The sequence below is a fragment of the Lynx canadensis genome, chromosome D2 (genome assembly GCF_007474595.2).
Source record: "Lynx canadensis isolate LIC74 chromosome D2, mLynCan4.pri.v2, whole genome shotgun sequence".
Taxonomy (NCBI): domain Eukaryota; kingdom Metazoa; phylum Chordata; class Mammalia; order Carnivora; family Felidae; genus Lynx; species Lynx canadensis.
The window spans coordinates 39598066-39623620 of NC_044313.2; the positions used below are offsets into that span (position 1 = coordinate 39598066).

Sequence of the window (25555 nt, forward strand, 5' to 3'; positions counted from 1 at the left end):
AAAGCTATGTGTTGCTTATACTTTTTTTTTTTCCAGGAAATGTTTGTCCCTGTAACTATGGCAGAAACATATCTGTGGCAGGAACCATCATCTTTCACAGAACACAGAAAACAATAATAAACATGGACAATCAATAAATGTTTCTTCCTTTTAATCATGGTTATATCCTGTTCCAAAATAGTGAATGCCTTTTTTCCACCAGGAGAATGGACTGTTCTCTCTTAAGAGATTTCCATGTGTGAAGAAAGCCCACATGCCTAGGATCTGACCATGAGATTGGGTACTTTTGCTGATCAAACAGTATTTACTGTGAAAGTTCCTCAATTTCCTACCACCAATCACATAAACTTGCCCACTGTCCCCAACCCTTTCATGAATTATGTAAATTATATTATGTGGTTCAAAGGAAAAGGAGACCCCAGCTCTGGGACTATACCTGGGCTCTCTGCCCTTTTCTTCATCTGGCTATTCAGTGGCCTCACTTTATCAGCCATCCTCCTACCTCATATTTTCATCCTCTCCTCTCTAAAGACTCCTTCACACCAACAAAGTAGAGTTTTCCAAGAAATATGCATAAATTTTATGTCATTATGTTACTAGATGCTATTAAAGAATTATGAAATTCCATACCAATAAAGAATTTTAAAGTACTTTGTGGATCTCCCATTTTTTAAAAAACAAAACTAAAAATGCTTTCAATTCTCCTATTTTCTTTCCCTCTATAGCCAAACTTTCTGAGCCATGTACAATGTTCTTCACTTTTCTTGCCTTTCAAAACTCACTTCAATGCAATCCAACCTCTGTTCCCCCATTTCACAGAAAATGTTCTTGGCCTTTCTGAATCACTGATCAAATTTGGAAGAAGAGCTCCAAATGAAAGTTACCAAAATAATAATACAAAGCCACAACAACAACTAGGGGAAATAAAGATAATTTTCTAAAGTTTTTAAAACCCTTTTAAATAAGTCAGTCAACATCCTCTTAGATGTACAGATGATACATACCAACCAGAAAGCTAAAATATGATAATATGAAAAAGAAAAAAGTACTCTTGAAAATTCAAAATTATAAGCAAAATCAGAAATTCAATTTCTGACAACTCAGAGCCTGGAGCCTGCTTTGGATTCTGTGTCTCCCTCTCTCTCTGGCCCTCCCCCACTTACCCTCTGTCTCTATCAAAAATAAATAATCATTACAAAAAAATTTTTTAAGAAAAAAGAGGGGAAGGGGGGAGAAAATTTCACTTGATTCTTTATTCACCTCTTGGGATTATCCCTATATCCTGCTTTTCGACAGCAAAACAAACCTCTTACATACTCTAGAGCTCTTCTGAACTGAGATTTCTTCATTTTCTATGCACATTTCAGCTCACTGCAATCTGGCTTCAATACAGTGAAGTCAACAACATTCTCTATGCTGCTAAGCCTAAAGGACATTTCGTAGCCCTCGCGTTGTTTTTTGTTTTTTTGTTTTTTTGTTTTAATTCAAGCATAGTTAAATACAGTGTTATATCAGTTTCAGGTATATAATATAGTGATTCAGCAATTACATACATCACCCAGTGCTCTTCTCAAGCACACTCCCTTAATCTCATCTCCTATTTCACCTATCCCTCTGACCCACCTCCCCTCTGGCAGCCATCAGTTTGTTCTGTATTGTTAAGAGTCTGTTTCTTGGTTTTTCTGTGTTATTTTTTTCCTTTGCTCATTTGTTTTGTTTCTTAAATTTCATGAGTAAACTGAATGGTATTTGTCTTTCTCTGAGTGGCTTCGTTCACTTAGCACTATAATCTCTACCTCATCCACGTCATTGCAAATGGTTAAGATTTCATTCTTTTTTATGGCTGTATAATATTCCATTGTACATATACACACTACATCTTCTTTGTCTATTCATCTATTAATGGATGCTTGGGCTGCTTCCATAGTTTGACTATTGTAAATAATGCTGCTATAAACATAGGGATGCATGCATCCCTCTGATTTAGTGTTTTTGTATTTTGGGGGTAAATACCCAGTAGTGCGCTTACTGGAGAGTATGGTAGTCCTATTTTTAACTTTTTGAGGAACCTCCATACTATTTTCCAGAGTGGAAAATAAACATTAAATAAATAAATAAATAAATAAATAAAAGTTTTAAATGCAACACAATAAGGCAATAACTGACAGAAAATTTATATGTAATTACCAAAAGTGAAAAAAAATCATAAACACACAAACATATTCCACAGATTAAAGTTAATTCAGAAACAATTAAAGATGGTAGTTTGTTAACTTTTAAATCTCCTAAAAAAATAAATAAATAAATCTCCTAAAATAATTCAGAGCATGAGACTAGAGGTAATAAAGAATAATATCAATGAAGTTACATTTAAAAAAGTACAAAAGCAATGCTCAAGTAGAAAATGAAATTCAAAGTATAAGCCCTGTAAACATGATAAAACAAGAGAAACAAAAGTATAGATACAACACCTATGGATAATATGCTGCAGGAAAAACACAACAGATGAGCACCTGCAAATCTTCAGTGCTTCACATGCATTAATTCATTTAATTCTCACAACAGTGCCAGGAGGTAGGGAAACTATTTTATCTCCATTCCACATGTGGCTTAGAGAAGGTTAAGCAATTTGCCTAAAGTTTCATAGCTGTATTTCACCAAACACGGTAGCCTGTGGTGACTTGTAAGGTGAACCTAAAATATGTAGATTTTCTCTTTTTTATCTCCCTGTGGCACTGCTGTTGGAAAGACAAAGATAAAACCAGGTGTATTGGTGGCTTCCTTGTGATACAAAAGAGTTATAATCACCATGGATACCAAAGATACATGGAATCCACATTTAAGTAGTAAATAGTAACACTGCTTTTTCCTGCACTGTTATGTATATTAAGTATCAATTGATCAAAGTAACGGGTATATTTGCCAAAAATTCAAGAAAGATAATAATCTATATATTTCAAAAGTGGTTATTTTAAAGCAGTAAGATGTACTTCGATAGTTGGGTCTAACTTTTAAGACATTTAACTATCATTTTGAGTTCACTTGCAAATTTGTATCACAAACCACAGAAAAATACTGCATTTTATGTTGATTTTATTTTTGAGAGAGAGAGAGAGAGACAGAGCATGAGCAGGGGAGGGACAGAGAGAGGGAGACACAGAACCTGAAGTAGGCTGCAGGTTCTGAGCTGTCAGCACAGAGCCTGATGCGGGGCTCGAACTCAGCAACTGTGAGATCATGCCCTGAGCTGAAGTTGGCGCTCAACCAACTGAACCACCTAAGCACCCCAAAATACTGCATTTTAGAAATACAGTCCATATCTTTAAACCATTTTAACTACATGTTATATATATTACGTATATAATGTTATATCCTTACACCATTACAACTATATAAAACTTAGAACCGTATCTTTAAACCATTCCACTGGATTATTCAAGAAGAGGGGCAGAGTGGACTCCACGTACACCCAACAATGCTGCCCAATGAGAGGAGAATGGGCCCCTAAGGAAAACTGACAGAACCTGGGGTTAAGTTCTTAGCTAAAAGCAAGTCATAGGCAAGAAAGTGGAGACATGCTGCAGACTTGAAGGCCAGTGGGTGTAGTTTAGAATGCCAAGGCGCAGAGCAACGGAGCAAGTAAGGAAGAAAATAATGTGGGGCAGTGCGACACAGCTCAAGACAGTGCACACCATCTTCTCCAATGACCCTGGGAGAGCTCAGCAGAACCACTCCACCGTGTGTGTGAATTAGATGAACCAAGAATGATGACTGGGGTGAAGGACCTGGACTCACATCTGGATTCTGCAAAGGATTCTGAACCTGAGGAAAGATAAGGAGGAATACTCATGGGCATTCGTTTGTTCACGGGACAAATACAAGAATACTGAAAACACTTAGTTAACAAAAGGGAAAGAGATCTATTGTGGTTCTTTCAGCATTTCACTTCTAAGAAACGGAAGTGTGAGACTGACTTTAGGGATAGAAAACGCTTTCAATGAAGTACAGAAATAGTTTACTTCCTCTAGTTCCTCCAAGTGCTCCTCAATGTTCGTCTACAGAGAACAGTGCCTGATCCTTAGAGGAAAAGGGGACAGAGGAAACATCAAGGTCACAGCAGCCAGAACCTTTTCTGGGCATTCACCACCCAATAACAAAGTGACCTGCTTACACTTCTGCCTCCCTCACCAGACTAAGGGCAACTTGAGGGTTCAGTAATGGGGCTATAATTAGAATACAGAGACAGATTCCAGCCATTTAGCAAATGCAAACAGATGTTTCTGTTTGCTATTTCTGGGTAACAAACTACCCAAAACTTAATTGCTTCCACAGCAATGCTTTCCTATTTCTCACAATTCCATGGGTTGGCTGGGCAGCTCTTCTGTTGCCCTTACCTGACTTACTCATGCTGCTGCATTGGGCCCAGGTCAGCTGGGGACTGGACCCAGTGGGGAAGGCTGAGCCTCCCTTTCCCTGTGGCTCCCTCCTAAACTTCATTGTGTAATGGCAAGCAGCACTCCAAGAGGGGAGGCTCAAAAGGGCTGGCTCACTGCACATGGTGCCTCTGCTTGCCTTGTGCCTGCTGATGTCACACTGGCCAGTTCAAGACACATGGCAAAGTCCAGCATCAGGAGTGGGGAAAGAGACTGTATCACTTGACGGAAGAAACAAGCAGACTCATGTTGCAAAAAGGCAGAGATATGGACAGGAGGTGTTTCATCAGGGGCCATTTTGTACCAAACTACCACACACTATTTGTGCTATTTTTCTCTCTGATAACAATTATTATTTTTGTTGGTAGAGATTTTTTTACTATGAAGTGTTTTTATATCTATTACATCTAAAAATCAATTAGATTATGTAATATGTAAGGTGAAAAAAAAAAGTTACTGGGTTCCATTTCTATTTCAGAATAATGGATCCAAAAATACTTCACGGCTTAAAGACTAGAATTCCTTCTGACAGCAATACACATATGAAGTTACCATGTTTCTTCAAAAACACATGGATCTTTTGAAGCATCTTTATTACGTTGATAGAGGAACACATTTTATAACAGAAAAATCTGACGCAGTTATAATTTAAAGTGCTTCCTACAAAAGGAATTCTTTTCACATCATATAATATAGCATATAATGCTGCTGTGAGACAGCCCCGCACCAGCCAGCTATCATCTCAGACTGGAGCAAGCACCTTCTCTACATACTGCAGTAAAGTGGAGAAACCAGAGCGGGGCTTGCCTCACCTCTTCACACTGTGCCAAGACTCGACACTTTTAGTCTATTCAGGTTTACAATAATAACAATAAAGGCAGTTATAAATTTGATAACAATAACCTACTGTAGTGTGTCTAACAAATATGTAAAAAGAAGAATCACTGATAACTTTTCTACCTGTTATTATAGTTCTAATTAACTTTGGCATTTCCGTATTAGAAAGATTAACCTGAATCAATCACCACCTTTGAAAATCACTTTTATACAATATTATTCTTCTGAAGCACAACTACCAGCTGAGTCTGTCTGGAGACCACTCTAGAAAAGACAGAGAGATCTTGCACGTGACTGGGGACATTGGCAGGACCAGACTTCCCAAAGGGCTGGTTACAAAAGGGACCAAGAGGACCAAGAAATCTCCATGGGTGGGCTGAGGAGAGGGGAGGAAGGAATGACAATTCACTGTAAAGCAAGAGCCCAGGTTTAATCCATATAAAGCCACAGAGCATGACTACAGAGTGGTGGCTTGGAGGACAACATGGTGTGCATCATTCACACTATGCTGCATAAAACAGGGGAGCTGTAAATAGAGTCTTTAACTCCATTTTCAAAAAGGCTCTGTGCAACAATAAAATTTCAAGGAGTTGGCAGCACAGGAAGTAACATCAGTTAGTCACAAATCTGATAGCACTATGGATGATAATGACCATCCTGGTGCCCTAGCCACGATGGCTGCCCTATCAACATAACGACATTTGCACTATAACAGTGACTGCATTGCCAATGCCAGGCACAGGAGTGGGAGCTCTTGGTTCTGCCTCCAGCACCAGCAGGTTTTGTGTGTGGGTATGTGTGCATATATACATATGTAAATGTCTGTGTAACATCCAACTATTAACAGTGCAATTGGAGAGCATCCAGAAAGAGAACGAGAGTGAAATCACAAGGGAATTTTCACTTTTGCTATACAGATTGATTTTTTTTTTCCGTTATGCTGTACCACAAATAAAACTTCCATTGTGAAGAAATGATACCTACATAAAGTAGAACATTTCAAGGCCTAAAGGGAAAAAAATATGTAGTAAAATCAGTAAAATTTAATACAGAATTTATGAAAAAGCCCCATTCATACTTTGACAATTCTTGCCTTAACATTTATTTATTGTTGAAAGACAGAGAGAAACAGAGTATGAGCAGGGGAGGGGGCAGAGAGAGAGGGAGACACAGAGTCTAAAGCAGGCTCCAGGCTCTGAGCTGTGAGCACAGAGCCCAACGTGGGGCTCAAACCCACAAAACGCAAGGCCATGACCCGAGCCAAAGTCGGATGCCCAACCAACTGAGCCACCCAGGCGCCCCAATTCTTGCCTTTTAAAATCAAATATTCTAAGTGAATATATCTTTAAGAAGAAAAGGTGTAGTTTAAAAAGTAATAATTTTCTGGAAATTTCAATTATTCAAGAAGAACATAAATTTTAGGAAAGGAATGAATAATTTTAGTCTGTTCTAATTATCTAGAGATGATAAGCTACTGAATAGATCATAAACTTAACAGGCCATCAGAGGAAGCACAATATAAAAGTACAAGATTCAAAGTCAGGGAACCTGGTCTCAGTCCTGGATCTGCTACCACTGCTAGTGAGCCTGTGGCAGAACAAACATTAACAGAGAGCTTACTGTACCAAAGACCAGTTCCACGTACTCCACATATACTAAATAAATCAATCCTCACAACCCTATGATATGGATCCTACTGTTATGTCCATTTTACCAACTGGGAATTAATACAGAGAACTGGACTGCTGTGCTAAGGGTCCCTCATCTGGTGAGGACTAGCCCAGATGGTCAGCAGCAAGCCTAGTCCTAGAGTGTGTGTTCTGAATCACTTAGTTTCCTCAGTTTAGCACATCTCCCTACTTCCTGGTATAATTCATACTGAATTATAAATTCAATGAAAATATCTCTTAATGAAAAGAAATAATTTTGTTAATGATAATGTCTTTTAATGACTCGTAATGAAAATATCTTCAGCTGAGGTTCTTTGGAGTCTAACAGACTAACATTGAAAAAATATATATAAGCTCACAATCAAATTTTACTTTACACATGAAGAAATAGGTCTCTGTGAGAGCAGAAAGAACAAATACCAGAAATAATATTTGAAGTGATAAAAGCTGAGATTTTCAAAAACATACAAAAGACTTAGATCAAGATTCAAGAAAAACATAAATAAAAGTTGAAAGTAAAATAATTAAAAATGTTAACACTCATTTCTCAACTGAGAAGTGAAAATTAAGAAACGGAGCCAAACAGGGGCGCCTGGGTGGCTCAGTCAGTTGGGTGCCTGACTTTGGCTCGGGTCATGATCTCGCAGTCCGTGAGTTCAAGCCCTGCGTCGGGCTCTGTGCTGACAGCTTGGAGCCTGGAGCCTGCTTCGGATTCTGTGTCTCCCTCCCTCTCTGTCCCTCCCCTGCTCATGCTTTCTCTCTCAAGAATAAGCTTTTTAAAAAAAGAAAGAAAAAATAAATGGAGCCAAACAGAAATCGTAGAAATGAAAAGGATGAAAATTCAAATTAAAAACTCACTGGATGGGGCCAAGGGCGTGTGGGTAGCTCAGTTGGTTAAGTGTCTGACTCTTGGTATCTGCTCAGGTCATGATCTCACAGTTGGTGAGACTGACAGTGCAGAGCCTGTTGGGAATTCTCTCTCTCCCTCTCTCTCTGCTCCTCCCCTGCTTGTGCTCTAAATAAATAAATAGAAACTTGTTTAAAAATCTCTTTAAAAAAAATCGCTGGATGATCTTAACAGTAGGCTGAAGATGACAGAAAGAGTCAGTGAACTGGATAAAAGACCAAAAGAAATTATACAAGATGAGAAATGGGAGGGAAAGTTGAAAAAAAAAAATGAACAAACTCTCACAAATCTGTGAGATAATTTCAAGAAGTATAATATATATATAATTGGAGACACAGATAAGGAAAAGTGTGAAACTGCAGGCATAAAAAGTATATGAAAATACGATAGCCAAAAACTTCTAACATTTGATGAAAAATCCAAGAAACTAGTGGATACTAAGTTAGGATCAACATAAACAGAATTACACTACAGCATATCATGACCTACTGCAAAACAAAAATAAAGAGAAAAATCTTGGGGCGCCTGGGTGGCGCAGTCGGTTAAGCGTCCGACTTCAGCCAGGTCACGATCTCGCGGTCCGTGAGTTCGAGCCCCGCGTCGGGCTCTGGGCTGATGGCTCAGAGCCTGGAGCCTGTTTCCGATTCTGTGTCTCCCTCTCTCTCTGCCCCTCCCCCGTTCATGCTCTGTCTCTCTCTGTCCCAAAAATAAATAAACGTTGAAAAAAAAAAAATTTAAAAAAAAAAGAGAAAAATCTTGAAAATGCCTAGAAAGAAAGAACAATAATAAACAATATGACAGCTGATTTTATCACTAAAAAAGCAGCCAAAAAACAATGAAACAACATCTATAATGCTGAAAAGAAAAAAACGCCAGCTCATAATTCCACACGCAGCAAAAAATCTTTCAAAAATGAAAGACAAGATATTCAGATAAATGAAAACTAAGGAAATTCATCCCCAGTAAATGACACCTGATAAAAACCAGGATCTATAAAAAGGAATGAAGGGTCCCAGAAACGGTAAATATGTGGTAAATATAAAGAACTACCTTTCATTTTCTCCCTTTAATTTCTTTAGAAGACACAGGCTATTGAATACAAGAAGTTTAACACTGGGGCTTATAATATAGGTATATGTAAGATATATGACAATAACATCACGATGAATGGGACAGGAATAGAATTATATTTTTACAAGGTTCTTATATTTTACAGGAAGTGGTATAATATTAACTCTAAGAGTAGGAATAGATTGGGAAAGCTAAGGATGTACATTGCAATTGCAAATCTAACTGCTAAAAAATGTTCTTAAATGGAATACTAAAAAACAGTCAATTTGCCCCATAAAGGAGGGAAAAGGTAACAGAAAAAGAAAAAAAAAAAGAGAGAGAGAGAGAGAGATCTAAACCCAACTATAGTCAATTCTCATTATTCACATTAGTTATGTTTTTAAACTTGCCATGAGTACTGAATTAGCAAATACACAACCATTACTCCTAGGTGAAATCCAGAATTAGTTTCCTGCAAGCCTTTGACACTTTGGTCAACCAATCAATATATAACCTCGTTTTATGTTTGTTTCTGTTTCAAAACACCTTATTTAGCAAAAATATACTGTTGATTCATTAACACAGAACCCAAGACCAATAGCACTGTAACTCACATCTAAAAGGAAATTTATCAGGGCACCTGGGTGGCGCAGTCGGTTAAGCGTCCGACTTCAGCCAGGTCACGATCTCGTGGTCCGTGAGTTCGAGCCCCGCGTCGGGCTCTGGGCTGATGGCTCAGAGCCTGGAGCCTGTTTCCGATTCTGTGTCTCCCTCTCTCTCTGCCCCTCCCCCGTTCACGCTCTGTCTCTCTCTGTCCCAAAAATAAATAAACGTTGAAAAAAAAAACAATTAAAAAAAAATAAAAAAATAAATAAATAAAAGGAAATTTATCTAACATGTCTATTTTCTCTGTAAGGCACATCACAGCCTCTTGTACTAAGGAACACTACATAGCACCTCACATTGTGTTTAGGGACTACTTTTTTTTTCATAAATAAAATTTTTAAATAAAAATAAATTTTAAAAAATTCATTTTTTTTCAACAAAAATATGTTTTACTTGAAGCATACTTCAAAACACATGGTTCTAAAAGATATATATATAATACATCCATCCAAGAAAAATAGAACACATTTTCTTCAAGTACACACAGAAGAATCCCCTTGTTAAATCACATAAGACATACACTGTATGCACTATATGTTAGCCAACTTTACAATAAATTATATTTAAAAATAAAAATATTTTTAAAAATTACATAAGACATAACAAACATTACAAATTTAGGAAGATCGAAATCATACCAAGTATATTTTCCAACCACAGCAGTATAAAACTAAAAATCAACAATAAAACAAAGCTAGAAAATCTACAATGTCAATATTAAATATTTAATATGTAAATATTAAACAACACACTACTGCATAAGCAATGGGCCAAATAAGAAACTAAACAGCAAATAAAAATACGTCTCAAAAAAAAAAAAAAAAAGTCATGTGAAAAGGCACTGAATACACTGCAAAAAGGACACATGCTTACAGTATGAAAGTTGAAACAAGAAAGCAGAGTATGACTTGCTCAACCTCAGCTGGAAACATGAACATCAGATGACTCAAATTTTTCACTGCCCTGTGCATATCCATGAATGTCCTTGAGAGCGTTGCTGAGTACTGATTTTGGGGTTACAAATAAGTTTTAGTAAGCAGACAAACTTGAAAATACAGAATCCGTTAATAATGAAGATCAACTGTGTATTAGTAAATACATTAAGTATAAAGGGACTAAATATTCCAATTAAATGGTTGAGATTGTCAGACTGGGGGAAAAGAGGAAGAAACAAACAAACAAGACCCAATATACCATGTCTGTAAGAAATACACTTTGAATATAAAGACAAAAGTTAAAAGCAGGATGGAGGGGCGACTGGGTGGTTCAGTCAGTTGAGCATCCAACTGTTGATTTCAGCTCAGGTCACAATCCCAGGGTGAGTGTAGAGCCTGCTTAAGATCCTCTCTTTCCCTCTGTCCCTCTCCCCTCCCTCCTTCTCTAAAAATTTTTAAAAATTAAAAAATTTTAAAAAGAGAATGGAAAAAGATATACTTAATGATAAAAAAAACCCCACAACTTTTCACAACTGACACAAAATGAAATTGTAAAAATCTGAATAGCCATGTATCTATTAAATAATTGAATTGGTTAGCCAACTCTTGCAAAAAGAAAGCTCAAAGCTCCAATGTTTCACCAGTGAATGCTACCAAACATATGAGAAAGAAAATTAAGGAGGAAACACTACCCAACACATTTTAGATGACTTGCATAAACCTATTAGCAAAACCTAAAAAAATTACAAAACTACCACACATCATGAATACAGGTTATAAATACAGATGAAAACACTCTTGGCAAACTAATGGAAAAATCAAAATCAGTAACTTGAAAAAGGGTAACACATCATGACCAAGTGGGGTTTATCCCAGGAATATAAAGCTGGATCAACATTTCAAACCCATTATCTTTTAATATAACAGATAAAACAGAAGCATTTGAAAAAAATCAACATCCATTCATTAAAAAAAAAAAAAGATCCATCGATTAAAAAAAAACAAACAAAAAAACCTCTCAGAACACTACAAAGAAAAATTTCCTTTATCATATAAACCCATGGCAAATAACATAACAAAATCCTCAGGATTTCCCCACTCTGGACAAGTATGCCAACTCTCACCACCATACTTAACAACACAGAGGAGATCCTAGTCAATATAACAAGGCAAGAAAAAGAATTATAAGATATAAAAACTGGAAAGAATGATGTAAAATTGTCTCTTTTCACAGATGACATAATATTAACAAATTCCTAAGAAATCTAAATCAGTTTAGCAAGATTAATCTAGGTCAATTTAGCAAGGCTGCAGGATGCAAGGTCAATATACAAAATTCAAATGTATTTCTATATACTAGCAGCAAAACAAAAATAAAATGTTAAAAATTTATCTTAAAATATGTCAAAAGCACAGTAACTATGAAAAATTTTAACAAAAGTCATGCATGCCCCATATACTGAAAACTAAAATATACTGAGAAAAATTAAGTATCTAAATAAATAGAGACATATACCTTGTTTGTAATTTGGAAGATTCAGTACTGAAAAGATGTTGATTCTGCCCAAATGAGGATTCCATTCACATTCCTACCAGGCATCTTACAGAAATCGGCCATTTGATTCTAAAATTTATACGGAAATGAAAAAGATCTAGAACAGGCAAAACAATCTTGAAAAAGAATAAAGTTGAAGGACTTACACATCTAGACTTATAAAGCTCAGTAATCATCAAACTATGGTTCTGGTCTAAGGACAAACAAATCACACCAGGAACACACTTAAATGGTCAACTGATTTTTAAAAGAGGCACCAAAGCAATTCAATGGGGGAAGAGAAAGAAAGCCTTTTCAACAAATGGTGCTAGAGGAACTGGATATCCACATCAGAACAAAAAGATAAACTTCAATCCCTATCTCACACCATAAACAAAAAATAATTTGAGATGGATCACAAATCAAAACTAAAAGCCAAAACTACAAAATTCCTAAAAATAAACTTAGGAGAATATCTTTGCACCATGACTGAAAGCAAGATGCAAAAGCATTTCACAGAATTCAATATTTGCAGGAACACTAGAATGTACCCTCATGGTGTTGGATAATACTGTCAGTATCAACATAAATCTGTTTTTAATATATATACATGTGTATACATAGATGCATAAGTAAAGAATACAGATATATGTGTGCATGTGTGTGTATACACCCACAAACATATCCTGGCTCTGTCCATTAAAAGGGGCTAGAAGTAACAACACACTAGTTGCAGTAAGTACATCACGCGCCCAAATCTTGTTCCCCACTTTTCCTTGGAGAAAAGTTTGAAGGCTGAGGCGCACAAAATGAGCCCAGAGAGTCTTGTCTTACCAGAAAGCAAATAAGTACTCAAAGAATTGTGGACATATAACAAGAACAATGGCATCAATTGGAAAAGGTTCACATGGACCAAATCCAGAACAATTAGAGTATCCAAATAATTAGAGTAATAAGTTATAGGCCACTAAAGACGAATATAGCTATGACTCACTCAAGTAAGCAACCCAAATAAATGAGGGGTGGAGGAAAGAAGGAAAGCTCTTCTTTATAGCAGAATGTCAATAAATACAGAAGGAGGTATGGAGTTGGAAAATCACTGGATGCTAAAGCTAAAACCAGTGGGTAAAAGCTTGATGAGGAACATGGTATTCACAAAGTGTCAATAATTATTAACCTCAAAGGGAAAAAGTGTATCCTGGCAGTGGAAAAATCTAGCAGACAGCAACTAAACCAAGTTTTCAATTTTCTCACCAATACTGAAACTATCATCAAGTGGCTCCTAATACGATGCACTGAGAAAAATAAAGTTTTTTTGGTCTTTTGTGTTTTCCCTGTCTAAAATGTATAATCTGAATCTAATCATGAGGAAACTTCAGATAAGCATAAATTGAGGGACACTCTAGAAAATAACTGGTTTGTACTTTTCAAAAATTCAATGTCAAGAATGACAAAGACAGGATGAAATACTCCAGATTAAAGGAGACTAAAAAAACATGAGCTCACTATTTATCATCCCATATTCCAGCAATGTCGATAACTCAGCTATCTCACAGTATTTTGTTCAGGCAGCTTGACTTATTAACTATCATTTACATCACAGTTCACTTTATCGACTAAACCAACTTGGTATTTTTATATCATCTAAACAGGGACAGCATGTGTCCACACTGTAAGGACAAGAGTTCGCAATCTCCACCCATTCCAAATGACTGTGTTAGTTTTGGCATATGGTCACATAATTCTTGGCAAAGGCAATAAAAATGATGCATGCAGATAAAAAAAAAAAAATTCCAGTGTGATTTTGAATTGCATACTGGGCAGGGAAAACAAAAGAACAATAAAGGACATTATAGAGACAATTGTTCAAAATGCAGTATGAACTGTGAATTAGGTAACAATACTGTACCAATTATTAAGTTTCCTGACTAATATTTTCCTGTAGTTACATAAGAGAATGCCCTGGGGCGGGGGGCGCCTGAGTGGCTCAGTTGGCTTAAGCATCCGACTTCAGCTCAGGTCATGATCTTGCAGTTCATGAGTTCCAGCCCCATGTCGGGCTCTGTGCTTTTCAGAGCTCAGAGTCTGGAGCCTGATTCAGATTCTGTGTCTCCCTCTCTCTCTTCCCCTTCCCCCCCTCCTCTCAAAAATAAATAAACATTAAAAAAAATTTTTAAGAGAATGCCGTGATTCTTAAGAAACATACATATTAGACTAAAATTAATCAGAAAAACATGCATTGGGGCGCCTGGGTGGCGCAGTCGGTTAAGCGTCCGACTTCAGCCAGGTCACGATCTCGCGGTCCGTGAGTTCGAGCCCCGCGTCGGGCTCTGGGCTGATGGCTCAGAGCCTGGAGCCTGTTTCCGATTCTGTGTCTCCCTCTCTCTCTGCCCCTCCCCCGTTCATGCTCTGTCTCTCTCTGTCCCAAAAATAAATAAACGTTGAAAAAAAAAAAAATTAAAAAAAAAAAAAGAAAAACATGCATTTACATATATGCATAGAGAGAACATGATAAAGCTAATGGGATAAAGCTAATGGGATAAAAACAATGGGGGAATCTTGATAAAAGATGTGTGGTCATTCTTTGTATTCTTATATTTCTAGAAGTTAAAAATCATATAAAAAAAGTAACACATAACATAAAAGATATAACTGAAAAACTGAAAAATGTTTTGACAAATATGACAGAAAAGGTTACTTCCTATAATATATAAAGAAACCTCAAAAAGGAATAAAAAAAGTAACAAAAGACTAATGGGAAAGGATACATACCGTTGATTTACAAAAGAAACTAATAAACTTTTAAAGGAAAAAGAAAAAACATCAACTTCGCCACTTTGCTAACAATTTAAATAGGCAAAGAAACACAAGATGTTTTCCATCTCTTAAATAGTTGGCAAGGATGCCTTAAAATGGCCATTCAAAACCCTGCTAGTGAGAGTGTTAATTAGAACCTTTCAAAAAAAAAACTTTCAGTAAAGCAAAGCAGTTCAGTAATATAAATCAACAGCCTTAAAAATATCCACACCGGGGCGCCTGGGTGGCGCAGTCGGTTAAGCGTCCGACTTCAGCCAGGTCACGATCTCGCGCTCCGTGAGTTCGAGCCCCGCGTCAGGCTCTGGGCTGATGGCTCGGAGCCTGGAGCCTGTTTCCGATTCTGTGTCTCCCTCTCTCTCTGCCCCTCCCCTGTTCATGCTCTGTCTCTCTCTGTCCCAAAAATAAATAAACGTTGAAAAAAAAAAAATTAAAAAAAAAAAAAAATATCCACACCATCTCACCCAGTGATTCTAGCTCATGACACTATCGTGAAGAAATCATCTGAACTGTGGATTTAAAATGTATGCCCAAAGATATACACCAAAGGATAAGTAGCAAAATTCTTTGAAGCAAGCTATATGTTCAACAACAGAAAAATGGCTAAGTAATTAGGATACAACCATAAATGCAACATGCAGTCATTAAAAGTTATTAAAAATGGAAATTTTTAAAAAAATATTTTTTTAATGTTTATTCATTTTTGAGAGAGAGAAAGTGAGCAGGGGAGGAGCACAGAGAGAGAGAGGGGGACAGAGGATTCTGAAGCAGGCTCTAAGCTGAGAGCAGAGAGTCCAATGTGGGGCTCAAACTCACAAACCGTGAGATCATGACCTGAGCCGAAGATGGACACCTAACCGAGTCACCCAGACGCCCAAAAATGGGGAATGTTGACCAATGAATGTTAAGAGAATAAAGTTTATAAAGGGGTGTCTGGGTGGCTCAGTCAGTTAAGCATCCAACTCTGAATTTCAGCTCAGGTTATGATTTTACGGTGGGCGGGATTGAGCCCCAAATCTTTGCACTGACAGCTGGAACCAGCTTGAGATTCTTTCTCTCCCTCTCTCTCTGCCCCTCCCCCGCTCACATGCAAAATAAATAAATATATATTTTTTTTTTAAAGAGGGAATAAGTTTATAAAAACAGGCATTCAGGATGACCCTGACTAGGTAAAAAAAAAAAAAAATTCATAAAGCACAGAATAAAAGTACTAACAACAAACACTAATTGTCTGAATATATAAGCAAGGACTGTGAACACCTGTTCCAAGTCTCAAGTTAATCTATGGGCGCTCTCCTTGCCCACCCTTCACTGTCTGCCCCCACCCAAGACAGAGCTACTGCTCCTTACATGGTTACCTGCCTTGCTCTTTCAGCACTCATCCTTTCTTAAAGACATGTCACCATCCCTAATTGCACTCATTAAGCATTTGCTGCTTCTTATTTACAAATTCTCTCACCTCATATATGTAAAAAAAAAAAAACCCAAAAAACTATTAACTCTAGCTATTTAATTTACCTCAAAAATGAAATTAAAATTGAACACGGAAGTTCATCAAGAAGCAGTTTCTCTCCTTTGTTTCTTTCAAATAAAAACATTAAAGAGAGAACATCCTGGAGCTTTCTTTCAAAACCCCAGACTCCCAAGGCAGGCTTCAGATAGCATTAAGACATCACATACCTGATGAGCCTGATACCAGTGTCACTTCAGCTCACTTTCATGTCAGAGAACATTTGTTGTTAAGTCTAATCATTAGCTGCCACTAAAAAACACACTCATCTGTGTGTTGCAGTGATCAGCCACTACCCAGGGCCACACCTTAACTCCAACTCTGACCTATTCCCCATGGACTCCACTACCTCTGCCCTATTCCCCACCTTCCACTTGGCAACTTTCCACCTAATTAGCTGAGCTGAGCTGAGCAGAGCACAGCCAAGGGGAGGAGGCCGTGAGCAAGGCTAGCAACATGGAGAAACCAGATGGGAGTAGGATGACCACAGCTGTGGCAGAGGGCTGGCTGAGAAGCATCCATAAGTCAGTGGTTCTCAGCCCGAGCAATTCTGCCACCCAGGGGACTTTTGGAGATATTTTTGATTGCCATAACTGTGGTAGTGTCATTGGCATCTAGTAAGAAGAGAGCAGGGATGCTGCTAAATATCCCATAATGTACAGGAGCCACCCACAACAAAGAAGTATGCAGCCCCAAACCTCATTAGTGCTAACACTGAGACACCTGCTGTAAATTGATTTATCCACTAGTACAGCCTAATCCCAACTTAGAAGGAAAACAGCACTCAGTGGGTAAAGGAAACCTGAGGTAGGTTAGGAAACGTACATACACACACACAACTTCCTCAACAAGATGCTAAGTCAGGGTGAGAGAACTGTTCTTTCGGTGACCAAAATTCTACCTTAGGAAATAGGAAAAAGAGCATGATAATTTTAAAAACGTAGTAAGAATACCTTTTTCCCCAAGGGCTTGCTCCTCCACGTATATTTCTTCAAAGACTACTTCATAGCAGAAACTGTAAGAAGATAATACTATCAAAATTGCCCATCCAGACTGGTAAACCTCTCTAGAGAAGTTGGCAATGCACTCACACAGTCAATGACAACTTTAGCTGCAGATCTCAACAAGATCTAAGAACCCAAACTCAAAGTTCCCTGCTTAGCTTCAGAAGAAAAAAAAAAAAAAGAAAGAAAGAAAATAGCGGGGTGCCTGGGTGACTCAGTGGGTTAAACGTCTGACTCTTGATTTTGGCTCAGGTCATGATCTCACAGTTCATGGGATCAGGCCCCACATAGGGCTCTGTGCTGTTGGCAAATTCTCTCTCTGTTAGCAGTTGGGATTCTTCCTCTCTCCCTTTCTCTCTGCCCCTCCCCCGCTCAAACTTGCTCTCTCTCAAAATAAGTAAATACACTTAAAAAAAATGGCAAACATTCACAGATCGGTCAAAACAAAGAAAACAACAGTTCTGCTCTTCCCACATGAATCAGCAAAAAACTACACAAGACTTAGGAGGAATGACTTTTTTTTTTTTTATGTTTATTTAGTTTTTGAGAGAGACAGAGCACGAGTGGTGGAGGGGCAGAGAGAGGGGGAGACACAGAATCGGAAACAGGCTCCAGGCTCTGAGCTGTCAGCACAGAGCCCGACACAGGGCTCGAACTCAAAGACCAGAAGATCATGACCTGAGCCGAAGTCGGATGCTCAACTGACTGAACCACCCAGGCGCCCTAGGAATGACATTTTCAAAACTGAGAACAAATAACACTTGGTCTACACTCTACCAAAAGAAAAAAAAAAAACTGCAGATAGAAAAGAATTTCGAATATGAATGTCATTGTTATAATTCAGTTAAAGTCTGTGACCACTCTGCCAGACTACAATATGGCTTTTCTTTATTATTTTATAACAACTTTATCATGTCACGATTTCCACCCATGGGAGGCCAGAAGGTTACAGAAGTTATCCAGCAGTATCCCTGGCTGAGGTATAAATCACTTTGCCCTGACTCTGAAGCATCATTTGCCGGTCTGAACTTGGCCTTTGTCCTTTCAGTGTTAGGAAGGACTTAAGGTGGCCCATTTCAAAGTTGGACAGGAGTATCTGTTAGAAATGTGTCCATTATGCTGAGTCAAGAGCTCTTCCCTTCCATCTACAAGTGTCAGTTTTGCCCTAGGTTAGAATCAGTGAAACAAACCTAATTATTGATCCATCAGCCCTTACTGTTTCTGTAAGATTATCATACCCTCCCCATCCCAAGCCTTTTTCTTTTCTTCTCCAGGCTATAAAATGTGCTCTCCTCATGAACTGTGTTATAGCTAGCTTGAATACGATTCAGTGAGAGACAAAAAACAAACAAAATAGAAGAGTTAGAAGCAATCTTAGAGATCAACGAGTTCAAACCGAAACCCACTCTTATAAATGAATAAAGTAAGGCAGAGAAAAAGCAAGGTTGCTTGCTTGCCAGAGGTCAGGCAGTTATTTAAAGAAAGTCGGGAGTGGAACTCAGGTTTCCTAACTCTTATGCCTAATGCTCTCAGAACTATACAAAGTTGCAAAATATGCTGTGTTAAGTAACAGAATTGACATAATTTCTTTAAAGTTTTATGATAAAAAAATAACTTTCAGTTTTAACAAGTTAAAAAAAAAACTTCACACCTCACATTGTCACAAACACCCTATGAAATAGTATAACTGTTATCATCCCCACTAGATGCATGGAAAACCCAGGCCCAAGGTCATACAGTAAACACTGCAGCTGGCTCCAGGGCCCATATTCTTAACTATGCTACCTGAGTAAGTACTAGAACATCTCTAACATTATCTCATCTGAATTAATAAACTTAAGACTTCCAGTAATTCTTTAAAATTTTAATGCTTTGATAGAACTTAATATAAAAGTTTTCCTTCCTGGGGCGCCTGGGTGGCGCAGTCGGTTGGGCGTCCGACTTCAGCCAGGTCACGATCTCGCGGTCCGTGAGTTCGAGCCCCGCGTCAGGCTCTGGGCTGATGGCTCAGAGCCTGGAGCCTGTTTCCGATTCTGTGTGTGTCTCTCTCTCTCTGCCCCTCCCCCATTCATGCTCTGTCTCTCTCTGTCCCAAAAAATAAATAAACGTTGAAAAAAAAAAAAATTTTAAAAGTTTTCCTTCCTAAGAACATATTAAAATTCTTTAAAAATTCTTGATAAATGTAAAGGATTACAGCATAAGGATTATAATTGATAAGCTATAAATTTAAACGATATATTATGCCAGTATTCCTGGCATGTCATTTTATTTTTTTTTTAATTTTTGTAATGTTTGGAGTGCGTGGGTGGCTCAGTTGGTTAAGCATCCGACTTTGGCTCAGGTCATGTTCTCACGGCTCGTGGGTTCGAGCCCCGCGTTGGTCTCTGTGCTGACAGCTCAGAGCCTGGAGCCTGCTTTGGATTCTGTGTGTGTCTCTCTCTGCCCCTCCTCCACTCACGCTCTGTAACATTTATTTATTTTTGAGAGAGAGAGACAGAGCATGAGTGGAGGAGGGGCAGAGAGAGACACACACAGAATCCAAAGCAGGCTCCAGGCTCTGAGCTGTCAGCACAGAGACCAACGCGGGGCTCGAACCCACGAGCCGTGAGAACATGACCTGAGCCAAAGTCGGATGCTTAACCAACTGAGCCACCCAGGCGCCCCTAAAATGTCATTTTAACTTAAAAATCAGGTTATGGTATTAAAGTATAATCATCTACATCAACTATCCTGAAGAGATTCACCTAAAAGCAATCTAATCTTTCTTGGGTTACACAGAAGCGGTCCATTTACAGAATGGAGCTTTTTGAGAAGCCTTAGGCAAGCAGAGTTCCATGCTCTCAACCATTTCTCAAAGACTCTCCCAAATTAAGATTGTGTGCCATAAACAAAACAAGCACTAGGCAAATAAAATATTACATCTGCCTAATTCATACTAATGTAATAAAACATAAATAATAAAAATATGGATTAAATATTTAAGATTAGCTCCTCTTCCATCAAGACTCTATTAAAATGACAGTGATGCAACTTTTAAAAAAGAAGCTTACATTTCTGGGAAGATAGAATAAATATTCTTTTCCCTACCTGTCCCCACTATATACAACTAAAAACCCTGGACATTATAATATAAAACAAATATAAGATGCTGAAAGGCAGAGAAGAAGATAAACCAGATAGGAAACTCAAGATTCAAGGAACAACATAGTGTTGGGTTTCCTGGGTTTTCTTTTTGCTTCACACAACCCAAACTTACAGCTGAAGAATTGGCAATTCAGAAACACCAAGGGGTACAGACCAAAATAAAGCCCCAAGAAAAGCCAGCTCTTTCGAACCCAACAACCAGAAAAGGGTAAGTCCAGAAAGATAAAAAAAAAAAAAAAAACTTTAAGACAATAAAACTTTTAGACCTCTTACTCCAGCCAAACACCACAGAAAAAAACTGCAGCTACACTCCTACCCAGTCCAGCAAAGACAGAAGGTAGACTAGATTTCCACTCCCTCCAAGATGTAACAAAGCATCCCAGTATCCCCATCAGGATGGTATTAGAAAAAGCCAAGTTAACTAGCTGGGACTTTCATCCCCACCATTGCTATGCTTCGGTAAAAAAAAAACAAAGTCTCATCAAAGAAATATAGAATATAATGAAAAACCAAAAGGCAATTTCAGAACTGAAAAATATAATTACCAAAATACAAAAATCAATAGATGGACTCAAGATCAGAATGGTGGGGACAGAGAAAAGTCAGTGAACCAGAAGACAGAACAATAGAAACTACCTAATTTGAATGACAGAGAAAAAGCTGACTGAAAAAGAAAAATGAATAGAGTTTCAGGTACCTGTAGGACTGTTACTAAAAAGCTAATAATCATGTCATCACAGAGTGCCAGGCTGAAAAAGCACTTGAAATAATGGCTGAAAATTCATTCCCAAATTTCACAGATGTATATACTTATAGACTCAAGATTCTGAGCAAACTCTAAACAGGATAATCCTAAAGAACTCCTCACCAAGATATGTCATAGTCAAATTTTTGAACACTACAAAAAGAGAAAACATTTTGAAAACAGTGAGAGAGCAGTGAGAATGCAGTGAGAGATTTTTCCTACAAGGGAAAAATCATTTAAATGATAGCAAATTTTTCATCAGAAACCACAGAGGCCAGAAAGAGACACAACACCTTTTCAATGGCTGAAAGAAAAGAACTATCACCTTAGAACCCTATATCCAACAAAAATATCCTTCAGAGAGAAAAGGAAAATCAAGATATCCTGAAATGAAACTATGAAAATGTGTCACTAGCACATGTACTCTAAAAGAATGGAATGGCTACATGATGTTCTCTAAACAGAAAAGAAAGAGAACTTTAACAAAGTACTGACAAATAGAGTTCAGCAAATATAAAAAGAATTATAAGCCATGACCAGATGAAGTTTATTCCAAGGATATAAGATTTGCTAAATTTTTGAAATCTATAATGTTGATATACGACATTAAGAGGCTTGGGGAGGCTGGGTGGCTCAGTCAGTTGAGCGACCGACTTCGGCTCAGGCCATGATCTCACGGTTTATGAGTTCGAGCCCCGCGTCAGGCTCTGTGCTGCCACCTCAGAGTCTGGAGCCTGCTTCTGATTCTGTGTCTCCCTCTCTCTGACCCTCCCCCACTCATGCTCTGTCTCTCTCTGCCTCAGAAATAAACATTAAAAAAATTTTTTTTTTTAAAAAGAGGCTAATGAATAAAATCACATGATCATATCAATGAATGCAGAAAAAACATCTGACAAAATTCAACACCTGTTCATGATAAAAACTCTCAGGAAAATAAGTAAAAAATTTCCTTAATTTGATAAAAAGCATCTACCAAAACCAAAACCAAAAAAAAACCCAAAAACCAAAACATTAAAAAAACCCTACACCTAAAATGACATTTAATGATAACAGACCAACTGATTTCCCCATAAGACTGGGGAAAAGGCAACTCTTGTTTCACATGGTGCTGGTAGTTCTAACCACTGCAATAAGGCAAGAAAATGAAATAAAAAGCATGCAGACTGGGGCGCCTGGGTGGCGCAGTCGGTTAAGCGTCCGACTTCGGCCGGGTCACGATCTCGCGGTCCGTGAGTTCGAGCCCCGCGTCAGGCTCTGGGCTGATGGCTCAGAGCCTGGAGCCTGTTTCCGATTCTGTGTCTCCCTCTCTCTCTGCCCCTCCCCCGTTCATGCTCTGTCTCTCTCTGTCCCAAAAATAAATAAACGTTGAAAAAAAAATTTTAAAAAAAGCACACAGACTGGAAAGTAAGAAATAAAACTGTACCTATTGCAGTTGGCCTGATTGTCTATATAAAAAAATCCCAAGGAATCTACCAAAAAAGTCCCATAGTAAGCAAGTTCAGCAATATTGCGGGATATAAGATAAACATTACTAAAATTATTTGTACATACTAGAAATGAAAACAAAGACACAAATTAAAAATAAAACATTTATAATCATAAAAAATGCATACTTAGGTGTAAAACAAAGATCTTTTATGCTGAAAAGGATAAAATGCTGATAAAAGAAATTAGATAATTAATAAAGACACATACTGAATACATGGACTAGAACTCAACAGAGTGAAGATGTCTACTCTTCCCTAGTTAATAAACAAGTTTTACAAAATTCCTATCAAAATCTCACCAAGATTTTTAGTATATATAGACAAGATTATTTTTAAATGTATATGGAAAAACAAAAGATTTACAATAGCCAAAACACTTTTGAAAGAAAAAAACAGAATGGGAGAAACCAGTCTACTGATTTCAAGACTTTAATTACAGAGTTACCATAATCAAGACCATGTGCTATTGGCAGAGGAACAGACATACAGATCAATGGTACAGGAGAAAGAACGCATAAACACACCCACACAAATATGCCCAAATGATTTTTGATAAAGCAGTTCAATGGAGGAAAGGCAGCTTTTCAACAAATAGTACCAGAGCAACAGGAAAAAAAATAATAAACCTCGACCTAAGTTTCACACATTATACAATTATTAACTCAACAGTTTATGGATGTACATGTATAACATAAAACTATAAAACTTTTAGGGAGAAAAAAAAGCATAGAAGAAAATCTCTAGGATTTAGGATTAGGCAAAGAGATCTTAAACCTGACACTAAAGTCACGATCCCCAAGTAGAAAAATTTACTAACTGGATTGCATAAATGTAAAAACTTTTGCTCTGCAAAGCGTGAAAGGAAAAACTACAGACTGGAAGAAAATATTTACAAAGCACATATCTGACAAAGAACTAGTATCCAGAATATATAAGCAACTGTCAAACTCAATTTAAAAAATCCAATTACAAAAAAAGCAAAACCAATTTGCAACAACGTGGATGGAACTAGAGAGTATTATGCTAAGCAAAATTAGTCAGAGAAAGACAAATATCAATGACTTCACTCATATGTGGAATTTAAGACACAAAACAGATAAACATAAGGGAAGAGAAGCAAAAATAATATAAAAACAGGGAGGGAGACAAAACATTTAAGAGACTCTTAAATATAGAGAACAAACTGAGGGTTGCTGGAGGGGTTGTGGGAGGGGGGATGGGCTAAACGGGTAAGGGACATTAAGGAAGACACTTGTTGGAATGAGCACTGGGGATGATTCATAGGGGATGAATCACTGGAATCTATTCCTGAAATCATTATTGCACTATATGCTAACTAACTTGGATGTAAATTAAAAACAAATAAAACAAAAAGGCAAAAGACATGAAAAGACTTTCACTGAGAGGATATATGGTAGCAAAGAGCATATGAAAAGATATTCAACCTCATTAGCCATTAGGGAAATGCAAATTAAAATCACCATGAGACATCACCACATACCTATAATAGGTATAAAATAAAATAAAAAATGGTTCCAACACCCAAATATAGGCAAGGCTAAGGAGAAACTGGACCACCCTTATATTACTGGGAGGAATATAAAATGATACATCCACTCTGGAAACACTTTGAAAATTTCTTTAAAAACTAAGTGCAGGGGGTGGAGCGCCTGGGTGGCTCAGTTGGTTAAGCATCCGACTTCGGCCAGGTCATGATCTCACCATTCGTGAGTTCAAGCCCCGCATCGCGGTCTGTGCCGATAGCTCAGAGCCTGGAGCCTGCTTCAGATTCTGTGTCTCCCTCTCTCTCTGCCCCTCCTCCACTTGCACTCTGTCTCTCTCTCTCCCCCCCTCAAAAAATGAACATTAAAAAACAAACAAACAAAAACCAAACAAACAAAAAAACCTAAATGTGTGGGGGCGCCTTGATGGCTCGGTCAGTTGAGTGTCTGGCTTTTGGTTTCAGCTCAGGTCATGATCTCATGGTTCATGGGTTTGGGCCCTGCATCAGGCTCTGTGCTGGCAGTGTGGCACCTGCTTGGGATTCTTCTTTCTCCCTCTCTCTCTGCCCCTCCCATGTGCATGCGCGCTTGCGCTCTCTCTCTCTCTCTCTCTCTCTCTCTCTCTCTCTCTGTCAAAATAAATAAATAAAGTTAAAAAAAAAAAACTAAACTTGTGATTATCATACAACCCATCAATTGTACCCCAGGACATTTATCCCAGAGAAATGAAGTAATTTGGTCATGCAAAAACCTGCACACAAATGTCTGAATTAGCTTTATTCAACCAGATGTCCTTTAGTAGGTAAATGATCAAATAAATTACAGTACAAGAAGATGTACCAAATTATGGTACATCTATGGTACATACCACAGAATACTACTCAGCAATAAAAAAGGAATAAAAAGGAACTATTTGGACATGCAACAATCAGGATGAATCTCCAGAGAATGCCAATTCAAAAAGGTCATAATTTCATTTATATAACATTCTTAAGAAAGACAAATTACTGCAATGGGAGAACATATTAATGGTTGCCAGGGGTTAAGAAAGCAGTGAGAGTGGGAAGAAGTGAGTATAACTATAAAAAGGGCAACATGAGGGATCCCTGTGGAAATGGAAATATTCTGCATCTTGACTGTAACAATGTCAATGTCCTGCTCCTGACAGTGTACTGTTAACTTTACCAGATGTTAATTCTGGGGGAAACTAAATAAAGGTTAGACAGGATCCCTTACAACTGCATATACACCTAGTTACCTCAAAATGAAAATTTTAATTTAAAGAAAAAAAGATATTTTAAATAAGTCTGCAAATGA

General features: G+C 37.8%; 1 protein-coding gene across 8 annotated transcripts in view; it reads right to left on the bottom strand.

The window, feature by feature from the left end:
* Positions 1–25555, bottom strand: part of MARCHF8 (membrane associated ring-CH-type finger 8) — a 135816-nt gene that overhangs the window by 89020 nt on the left and 21241 nt on the right. Inside the window, exon 1 of one of the 8 annotated variants that reach the window (XM_030334922.1) lies at positions 17310–17351. The exons of the other annotated variants lie outside the window; for them this stretch is intronic. The gene's annotated coding sequence lies outside the window, so the exon portion shown is untranslated. Of the gene's footprint in view, positions 1–17309; positions 17352–25555 lie in introns of those variants that run through there. 8 annotated transcript variants of the gene reach the window in all.